Below are 11,665 nucleotides of genomic sequence, written 5' to 3' on the forward strand. Positions count from 1 at the left end.
TACACTGCAGAATGAACACTTACGGGTCAAATTTGACAAAATTCAGATTTAAGCTAGAAAGTTCTGTTTCTGAAGAAACGGTGTGGGCTCACTAAGAATGTTGATAGTATTAAGTATTGATACAGTGTTATACGTGTTAAGGTGTTAAAGAATTAGTTGTGTTAAAAGTGTTGACATTTTTAGATATTAGTAGTGTTAAAGTTGAAGTGTTAGAGTATTAGTAGTGTTAAAGTTGAAGTGTTACAGTATTAGTAGTGTTACATGTGTTAAGATGTTAAATTATTAGTAGTGTTAAATGTGTTGAAGTATTACTTGTGTCAAATGTGTTAAAGTATTAGTAGTGTTAAAGGTGATAATATGAGTGGTGTTAAAGTATTAGTAGTCTTTAAGTGTTAGTAGTGTTAGAGGTTTAAAGTATTAGTAGTGTTAAAGGTGTTAAAGTATTAATAGTGTTAAAGGTGTTAATGTAATAGTAGTGGTTAAGGTGTTATGTTAAATGTGTTAAAAGTAGTTTTGTTAAGAGTGTTGACAGACAGTGCTGAGTAGTGTTAAACATAGTTTTTAGGGTAAAACAGGTGGTTAAGGGTAAAACTGTGGTTGCTAGGGTCTAATAGGCAGTTGCTAGAGTCTAATATTTGGTTGCTAGGCTCTAATAAGCAGTTGCTAGGCTCCACTGTCGCTAAATGGCATTTCCCCGTTCAAATGAATGGGATGTTTTTAGCGATTAAAAGTTAAATATCTCAAAGTAATAAATATATAAAAAATACAAATGGTAGCCGATATGTAGAGTTGGAACGGAGTTTCTAGCTAAAAGTATAAAGGACTAGTTAGGGGCCAAAATAATGGCTAAATAAATAATAGATAGACGTAAAAACAGATGCTGATGATTATGATGATGAGTGAAGATAACAGTTGAGACCCACAATTAAGACTCCGGCATTTATGCATGTACCTCTCCAGTGCATAAAAAACGTTCCAGATTGGATCTGCTGTTTCTGACAGCTGCTTGAGACTCCTTCGGACTCCTGCTTGAGTCCTGCCTTAATTCCAAAAACACTGGGTAATGTCATTCAACACTTAGTAAGGGAGGCAGTCTTGGAGAGCGAAACAAGGACTTACCGCCAGATAGTTGTACAAGATGAACATTCAACACTTTATGCTGCTTTGTGATCAAGTATGGTCATAGCCATAACGTCTTTTGCCTCCCGACCCCCTCTCATTCTCTTTCATCTGTATCAGTAGGCTACTAATATCATTTTTAAATATTCTGTTTTGCACTAGGAAATCTGTATTTCTGTGGATTTTACACAGGATAATGTACAAATTCCTTACTGGAATAACAAAACTGTTTTACCATCACTAATGAGGGAAGCATGGACAATATGTTACTTTAATTGTAATGTTTTCTGTTAATTTTCTAAATGCTTAGTGGGTGTGGGTCTGATTTTATTATGACTCCCATCAAACCAGTGCTTCCTCAAGTGAATCTGGACTGCTGGGGCAGGAGGAGACTATCTGAAGTTCACTTTTAATAGTATATTGTCAAACTCTTTTTCATTGATTTTCTTTTCTATTTTTCTGTTCATTGAATCTTTTCCAAATCAAGATTTTATGGAGGGAGTGCTGATTCCCTCCTGTTAATTTACTCTTTATGTTCCCTGTCACTAAGTACTGCTACACCTACAGCTCTGTCCTTGGCTCATCTAATTATGGGGTCATTTGTGCCAGGATACAAAAGCCAATAATTGCCTCTTTTTATGAGAAGCAAATAACTTGTTCCAAAGTTGTTAAATTATAGTTGGAGGATTAGTGGTTTGGAGACCTAGTCATGACATGCATCTGCAAACATCTAATCCCAACATGATCTTAATTTGGCACTAATTAATCACTATATAGTATGGAATGCCGCAGTAATATGGAGCTGCATGGTACATATCGCCATCCTTTACTGCTCTACAGCCCATAAAAAACATATGGCTACATGCATGCTCACCCTGTAATAGCTTTGCTTTAATGGGGCTGCTAATACATTCTTCACCTTTGTTAGTTTACTTAAGGCATTTAGAAATAGACTGGGCCATTATGATCAGCCAATCGATATAACAAGTTCAGCTGTTACAAATCTAAATAGTCTGCATTTCTAAATATTTAAACTCTTTCAGGAATTTCCCCATGTAGATGTTAATTCTGAGCAAGTTAAAGAGCAGAATGAATAGGAAACATTGAATAATAATTTATTTAGTTGACAAATATGAATGAACCACAGTAGCAGAGTATCACATACAGTACATTTCTCTATTGACAGATGAATCACACTGCAACAGTACGGTGAGTATTGCTTTCCAGGTGGGAACATCACCATAAACCAACTCTCAACCCATACTTTTAGAATGTAAAATTTAGATTTTTTTTCTTTGGGCGAACTTTTCTATCCAGAGAGGGAAGAAAAGCTGCTGAGACCTCCAAATGCAATAATTCCATTTCCACTTAGTGAGAGTAATCTTTGAGGTCCGTTCTGTTATCCGCTGTCCTTTCAGATAGCTGACTCCCCTGTGAGCGCTTCCATACTCTCACCTCTCCTCCTCTGCTCCAGCACTCTGTCCTCCTCAGATTTCATTAAAAGTCATAACTTCAGCTGCAGGGGCTCTGATCAAATAGGGATGCTAATGCGTTTTCCCTGCTTTTTGATTTTCCTCTCTCCCCAATGTACCTCATATTTACATATAGATTGAGTATTTATCAGTGTACATTTTGAGGCAGATTCACTGTAGTCCACTTTATTGAACCATGTTGGACTTATGTATATTTAATGGAAAGTTGATGTAGGGAGTGTAATTCTTTGAACAAGGGAGTATACACGGTGTGTGGAGGAGAATAATAATGCAGGGGTTTGTGGTGAACTCAACTTATAATATACATCTTTTACTTTGGTCTGTTTGTTATAGTGTTAAGTTCCTTCACATCCATATAATGCAGTACAATGCTAAACATACAACAGAATGCTGCCATTGAACCTGTAACCTACATTTTTAGGTGTCAATGTGCTTTAGCAATCTATGAGTTCCAATGACTCATTTTTCCTACTGCAATACGATACACACAGAATTGTGAGAGCTGCACCTGTAATAGACTTCCATAATGATCTGTTCTCATCCTGTCTGTTCTACATATTGACTGCAGAGGGCTATGATCTGGCCATAAGATCTCCCAAGAGGGTTTTCACTTCTAATGAGAATCACAGACACACAACCCTACTCTGTAGGCAGAGATAAAACCTTGGGGTTCTTTATCCTGTTGCAAAGAATATGGAGGGGACATAAGACTATACCTGTTCCAACCAGTATGCCCATTTATGAGCATTCCAATATATGGGCATATACTGATGACATCAGGGATCTCCATAAACAGTATGGGCATAAAATAGACAAGGACTGTCAGATACAGAGATCTCCATATATGGGCACAAAAGGGACACAGACAGACGGGTATAACGGGTACTCTGACAAACCCCCAACACTATGACTCAGACATCGGTGGTGCTCTAGTGTTTCAAACCTCAAGAACATATGCGTGATACAATGCAACACAAGTTGACTTCAGCTCATGCACACAGCCAAGTTTCATCTACTTGTGATGAGTTTGTGGTGATACTGACAAGTCTCCTTGGCTCCCACCCCTCTGACATGTGGTTATCATGACCCCTCTTTCCCCCATAACACACATCTTTAAAACAGACAATCCTGGATTGAAAGCAATAACACTGGATTACTCACCTCATATTGGTCTCTCAGGGTCTTTCGAGTGAACAAGACAATCTGGACTGAGAGAAAACAAAATGTCACTAAAGTGCTCTACTTCTGATAAATATGTCCCAAACTGTCACAAATAATGTCCTGGATGGGAGCTTCGATGCATTCCTTGTTTGAGGCAGAGGAATCCCCCAGCCATTGTTTGTGTACAGCCTCAGGTGGAGACGTTCTTTATTCTGTAGTCACCGTGGCTACAGGTTAACAATGGCTGAAAACCCTGAAAACTCTGTGGATGATGAATAGAGTCTGACGAGATAAATGCCATGCTACAGCCAGGAATGTTGTTGAACAAAAAAGATTTACAATGGGTGCAAAATTATGCAGTGCAAACAGTATAGTAACCTACATACTTTGAATATCCCCCTGAGATTTTGACGCTTAATTCAAAACCACATGCCACATATAATTTAGCATTTGCAATTCATATATATATATATATACATACTGTATATAGTGTGTGTACTTATGTTGTATAATCTACTTTTATGGGAACATCTAGTAAAGAATGTCTTAGTATTCAGGAATAAAAGACAAAGATCCCATGCACTTTGTTGTTCCAACACTTATTTAGTCATAAATTAGGTTTTTAATCAAATTATTTTGTCATGCATCTTTCAACATTGAATGCAATAGAATAGTATTACTTGCACTGTTACCAAAACTAATTCAGTATACCAAGAGTCATGATTCTGATAACCGTTGTAATCCCACACCCCTCTTTCTATGTCTGTAAGTCACCCTCCCCATACTTCTTAATACGGGTCTTGATGCAACTATGGATTCATCTCAGTGAAAGGGACAGATGTTCGCTGGGGGGCAGAGGAGCTGGGAATTTGGCTACCCCGCTGGACTCAGACAAGGCTTTGATATCTGCAGCTCCTCCCTCAACAGGTAGCATGCAGTAAACACGAGCCAGTTGGCTGGCGTAGCAGCCCTTGCCTAGTGGGACTGATCCCCTGCCAGCGCACATCCTGTGGGCTTCCAGGAGTCAGAAACACAGGCCAGTCATTTATTTTTCGTAGCCGCATGTCACATTGCATGTGCAGCACTGACAGCACCTTTGATAAAAATCTGATTTATGAATATAGGTCTCCAGGCTGTTGTGATGTAATAGGCCATGATAGGCTGCGATATACACCTCTCCCCTTCTGCTGACTTGATCCTCTTAGATGATCGTCCTGATTGCAGTATTTGGGGATTTTCTTGTCTTTCATTATATACAGGTACTGTGTATTGCACAAGGGAAATGTCTCCAGATATGTTGAGCAACGTGCCGTACTCCTCGCCCATGCAATATATGAGCAGTGATTGTCCCTGAGGGTTTGCTCTCCACTGTAAATAGTAAGATGGTCTAAGTTCACTTATGGGAAACAGCTGCAGTTCTTCACTCTGTCCTCCCTACAGGAACAGGAATAATACCACTTAGGCCAGTGTTTTTCAAACTTTTTGTGCTCCAATGGTTAAGTCAAAATCTTAAGGCACACCTGTATTCATATCCATTTAAGCGTCTATAATGTATATTATGACTCTTACCACTCTATAAACATTTATGTTTATTCACTAATTCCAAATAAAAAGTTAAAACACTCAAGTCCTTTTTCATACTTTCAAAATATTTCACAAATAGTGAAAATGAGCTATGCGGCCCTCACCTACGTCGCACCGCCGATCCAAACAATATGCCCATATATGGAGATCTCTGTATCTGTTAGTCCTTGTCCCTTTTATGCACATATATGGAGATTGCTGATGTCATCAGTATACTATATGCCCATACATGGGCATGCCCCTTTTGTGCCCATATATGGAACTGACTGATTTGTTTGCGCCTGATGCCATGACTACACATTGAGGTTAGACAACACACTCCTATTTGTGCATCGCTGCATTGGGAACCCCTTATAGGGTTATGACTGAGTCATAGTGACATGAGTGTGATGGCGTGGTCCGCCGGCTGGTCCTCCCTTAAGCCAAATTTAATAAATATAAAAATATTTATTTTTATTTTATGTAAATATTTTAAGTTAAAAAGCTAAAATGTAAAAAATAATGATCAATAATGACATTCCCATAATAGTGACACCAGGTTGAAAGTGGTTAAAATATAGGTTTTAGAGTGTATTAGAATTTGACTCTGTATTGAGAAATGAGTACACACACATAGTACAAATAAATAAATAAATTATAATTATAACTTTTTTGTGTAGTTGCATATATTACAATCTTAATGTGTGGTTGTCAACAAAATCCTAAGTAAAGCACACCTGGATTTGTCTCATGGCACACTGTTAAGGAACCACTGACTAGGCAAAACCCTGAACCACCTGCCTGTGTGCACAATACACAGGCACAGGCTTCCCATAGAGAGGAAGAGAACGAGTTGTGCCTTGCTGCTGTTGCGGGTCCATTTGGTTCCATTTGTAGCTACACTCTTCTGAGTTAAATTAACATTTAGCATTTTACTGTGTTAATATTTTCACAAAGATAACGATAAAGTTTCGGTGTGATGCTCCTTTTTCCTCATGCTTAACATGGTCATGTTTTCCATATTATTCTTTGTGTGTGTGTGTGTGTGTGTGTGTGTGTGTGTGTGTGTGTGTGTGTGTGTGTGTGTGTGTGTGTGTGTGTGTGTGTGTGTGTGTGTGTGTGTGTGTGTGTGTGTGTGTGTGTGTGTGTGTGTGTGTGTGTGCGCGCGCGCGCACGTGCGGTAAATGGACTGGCCATTTCAATTTCACTAAGCAGACAGTGAAGCTTTCCAACCAGCAGCTTTTGTTGTTATTGAGGCATTTCCAAAGCAAACTTTCCAGTCATTTATTCTGTGGCAGTATGATGTGTGAGGATGAGATGAGATTCATCTGCCCCTATGAGTTCTGGTGTAATTAGAGAGCTGTTTGAACACGATCTGACCAAGGGAAGTGTTTAGAAACAGAGCAGGAGATGAAACATCGCAATCACTGCTGAGGAAAGACTTACATCCTGTCACACAATTAGCATGTTCACACTAATTCTCTTGCCAAGGGAAAATGTTTCCAAGCGCATTATAAAAGAAAATCATATAGTGCTTACAGTATATGGGTCAACAATTATGTGTAGTATTTCCACATTTCTTATAGCAGGTTGTTACATGATGAACATGTAACAACACCGTGCTATTGAATAAGAGGAATGGCCATTGTCTTGTTTGCCCCCCACCTGAGGACAAGAAACTATTTCTGGCGATGTGTTATTGGCCAGTCCCTCTGAGGAGCACTTCAATTATTTGCTGAAAATAGCCGATCGACAGCTAAGCGCTAAGCTAGTAAATTGGCTATTTTCTGCGAAGAGATTTGGTGTAGAGGGGAAAAAAAGAGCGGACCAACTAAGTATTGAGGGGTTAAGTGGTTAAAGCATAAAGTTGTAAAACAATGTTATTCATTTATGCCCTATATACTATAACACACACAGGGTCCCACTGCAAATGTTCTCACACTCAAACATTTCATTTACAGTATTTATTTTTCTTCAAAGTTTTATCCCACGATTTTTGTAACCCATTTTTACACCCAGTGCCAATTGCCTAAACTGTAATCCTGGGCGCTACTCTCCCTCTGCCAGCCTGGGGAGAGCCCCGAACTGAGCTCATACTTCCTTCAATGCATGAGGAGTGAGCAGGCCGCTTCTTATCACCTGACAGGGGGGAGTTTCCCCGGTAGGACGTAATGCGTGGAAGGAACACGTTATTCCAACCAGTTCCTTTCCCCTCCATCAGGCGCCCCGGCTGACCAGGGGGAGGCAGTATAGAGACTAGGATTACTGCAATTTTTTTGTGAGGGTACCTACCCTAGGGGATACGGGGAGAACATGCAAACTCCATTTACAGTATTAAATAAAAACTGCCTTCATATTGTAATATACAAAGTTAGTGTAGACTAGTTGCAGTGTGTCGTTATTTATGAATGTCATTTGCTTTTTTGTCCAACACATTCTAGCTGTTTTGAAGCATTCATACATTTTGATGACTTTTCAATCAAAGTAAAAAAAATAATGAAAAGAAACTGTTAGCCTTACTGACACACACCAGATGCCAGGACCCACAAAGCAGCTACACTCTCGCAGCCCACAGTTCCATGGGTAATCGGAAACAGTAACCAGCCACTGTAAACATGGAGCAAACAATGAACTCATTTTTTGGGAAGGCGTCTCTGGTTTCAGTTGTCATGAATTAGAATATGCTTGTCAAGTTGTCACCATGGATAGGTATTCACCTTCAGCAGTGTTTGTGTTTATAATGAGTGGAAACATTGTTTAATCATGTGATATTTTTGTATTCAACCACTCCCCAACCCCTCCTTACTTACTCCCCCACCGCTCTAATAACTTGGATCACATCAGAAAGAAATCCTAAGAGGTCAGTGCTGACTGCTGAGTAAACCAAGGAACATTTTTGTTTGTTTTTGTCAAATTGGTCGTACTGACATTCAGGCAAGTTCATGATCCACTTTACAGAGTCGTGGGAGTATAAAAGGGAGATTTGATCAAGGTTGCATTCACACATAGAAGAACTCTCATCCACAACAGTTGTACATTACACTCACATCTGTTGTATTAATAAAACACATTTAAAAACAACAATTGGTGACCAAAGTCAAATAAGTAAAACTTCAACAATTATATAAGTAAATAAAGTAATATTAGAACATGAAAATTATACATAAAAACACATGGCAACATTAAGACAAAACAAATCCTATGCACACTTAATATACTATGGAATAAAGGGCTTAAAACATAGTTTCAAAGTGTTGATATAAGGACCCTAATGGAAAAGGGTAAACTCATTTATATCCAAGCCTCAGAGCAGCAGTGGAGCAGGCACGATCGCCCTCAGACGTTAACCATGGAATAGCAAAAGTAATTGGTTGGAGGGTCTACAGTAAAGTGGCCTGAAGCGGGAATAGGAGCTGAGGAGGTTGGAGACACATGGCTTCCTGCAGGCTCACATCACGTTTTCTTCACTTCACACCTTTATCTGGAATCTTGTAAATGAATCGCATATAAACATCCTTCTAAAAAGGCAATTTCACACAGCCTTTTCTTTCATTTTCAAAGTGACATTGCCTTTGTCTGTCACCGACGTGTGGAATGTACTGTGTAACATTAGCGTCTTATCGCATTCATTAGACCATGCGGTTTCTGGAGCGATGGTCCGCTGTCTGCACCCGCGGTGGTCTCCTCAGCCAGAGACGTGTTGTATCGCAGCCATTGTCAACTGCCATCTCCAGCATTTCACCCCAAGACATGGGATCTCTCCCCTCTTTACTGGGTTCATGTCACACACGCCCCCTGATCTCTATGCATGGCTCCCCAGAGGAGGCGCGCTGCCATCTTTGTTCCGCCCACTACTGCCTCTTGAGAACAGGATCATGCATTCCAAAAGTGGCTGGCCGCTGGGACTCTTCTATTGAGGCAAGTGGAGTGGATTCAGCTCTCTGTCTTCGGGGCTGATGGATGGCCTGTCTGAATTTATCTGAGCAGGACGGATGCTGCACTAGCTGGGGCCCGAAGATTGTCACTCCTGAGTGCTTTATCAGGGGCCTGACTTATAGAGCTGTCATCCTCTTAGTGCAAGGTTCCCAGGCACGCACGCACACACACACACACACACACACACACGCACACACGCACACACGCACACACACACACACACACACACACACACACACACACACACACACACACACACACACACACACACACACACACACACACACACACACACACACACACACACACACACACACACGCATACACCTGTCTGTCACACTGCCACCCAGAGACCTTGGCCCTGCCTGTCTGCCTGCTTGCCTAGTTGACTGGCTGAATGCCTGCTCCCTCCCAGGGACAGATACATTAACAATGTTGTCTGGCTCCATCAGCTCCACCTCTGGGAGTCAGATAGCCTGGTGTTAGAGGTACCGTGTTGCCAAGTTGTATTAACTCCAGATGAGGCGTGGAGGCACTTATCGCGGATGTAGATAGACCTTTGGGTGTTGATAAATGTCGCTTGTGTTTCTTATGACCACTAGTGTTTTTTTATATAAATAATATATAACTACTCAAGTCATACATTTTTGACATGTGTTTTATGTGTTTCTCTCTCTCTCTCTCTCTTCTTTAGACTTCTTTGACCCCTGGATGAAACAAATAAACTAAAATAATGGCAGTCTTTCAAACGTCTCCCTATAGGCTGAGCCCAGGTTTGAGCTTGCCTTGAAACCACATAGGAGTACCTTCCTTGTTCTCACTTTGATGAGCCATTGGAGAGCTTGGGGGAAAGCCAAGTGAAATCTGGGGCCCCTTGCATATTGTTTTATTTCAAACAGTGCAGTTTTTGTGCAACTGTCAGAAGTGAGTGTTTCACAGGTTCGGGTTGTATTTAACTAACCACAAACACACGGCATGTGTTTATTTCTTCCGATTTAGTTTCTACCGCGGTCTTATAAACACATTAGACATGTAATTCATGCTGTATTTCAAAAACGTTCTCAATCCAAAAGGGTTGGCATTATTCTCATGCCCCCATATATTGCAGCTCACTCTTTTCTAACGTGTGGGGGTGTGGGGGTGGGGGTGTGTGTGTGTGTGCGCACGTGTGCGCGTGCGTCAGTGTGTGGTCAAATGTGTGTGTATTCAAAAGAATGTGAGAAAGTGTGCATGTAATGGGTGGGGGCATGTAAATACAGTATTTGTAATTAAATTGTTCTCCTGCGAGTCAACAATAGGTTGAGGTCATTTTCAGGACAACGGTTTGTCCTGAAATAAGTCTTAGGGCTGTTTGTATTGTAGTGCAAAATTAATAATTAATCTTCTTTCCGATTGGCTTAGGAATGCGACAAAAACTAAAAAATGTCCATGAAAGTAATTTTTTGGGTGAACTACTCCTTTAAAGCTAGAGCAGCTCATCTCATGTATAGATGCCAATCCTGCTGTCATCAAACTAAATGGGGTCTAATGACATTGTGACTTTCCTGTGAATCTCTGATGTCATATTGATGATGTCAGTCTTGCCAAAATAGGGAGGTACAGTCTGTACCTCCCTATTTTGTACAGGTGTATCAGACGTTATAAATGAACAAATATGAAAGATATTCACATATAAAGAAATATTGACAAAATGTGAAAAATATAATATGTATGATAAAGACTTCCTTGGTCTACTGGCAGCGTGCAGAAGAAATGCCATTGATTGGTGTAGTGGTTTGCGAGATTAGCCACTGACAAGAGATACGGATTAGCCATGGACTGACACGGATGGACACGCAGAAATATTTGGAGATGGACACACATGAATGCATTTCTAGACGGCTCCCCCCTCAGGCACTATGTTGTAAAAAATGTCATACTATACGACGTCATAAAAAAGCCATAATGTACTGGATGGTTCACACAGAGATTCCATGCATTCTTCAGGGATCTCGATATACTGTATGGAGATCCATTGCCGCACGGCAGTTCTGGACAACCGCCAATCTGACTCGACTTCCCACTTGGCACATCACTCCCTCGGGTCCTGTGCGATATGCACGTCGAGTTTGAAGTCGATCGGTTTGACGAATGGACAACTGGATCAGCATATATGCCCATATGGGCATATCGGTCAGATCAGCGGTTCTGGACAACTGCCGACTTCACACCGCGGGCACCGCACTCTCACAGGGTCCTTGGTGATACGCATACCGACCGAGTTTGAATTTCGATCGGTTGGGCGGTTCTCAAGACACGCGGTGGACAGATATGCACACTCACAAACACAGAGATTTGCGGAATGTATAGGACGCGGCCCGAACGTCTAGCGTGACGCGTCGTTCACTTTGCAG

This window comes from Gymnoscopelus microlampas (assembly GCF_963454915.1).
Source record: "Gymnoscopelus microlampas genome assembly, chromosome: 7".
NCBI classification, from domain to species: Eukaryota; Metazoa; Chordata; class Actinopteri; order Myctophiformes; family Myctophidae; genus Gymnoscopelus; species Gymnoscopelus microlampas.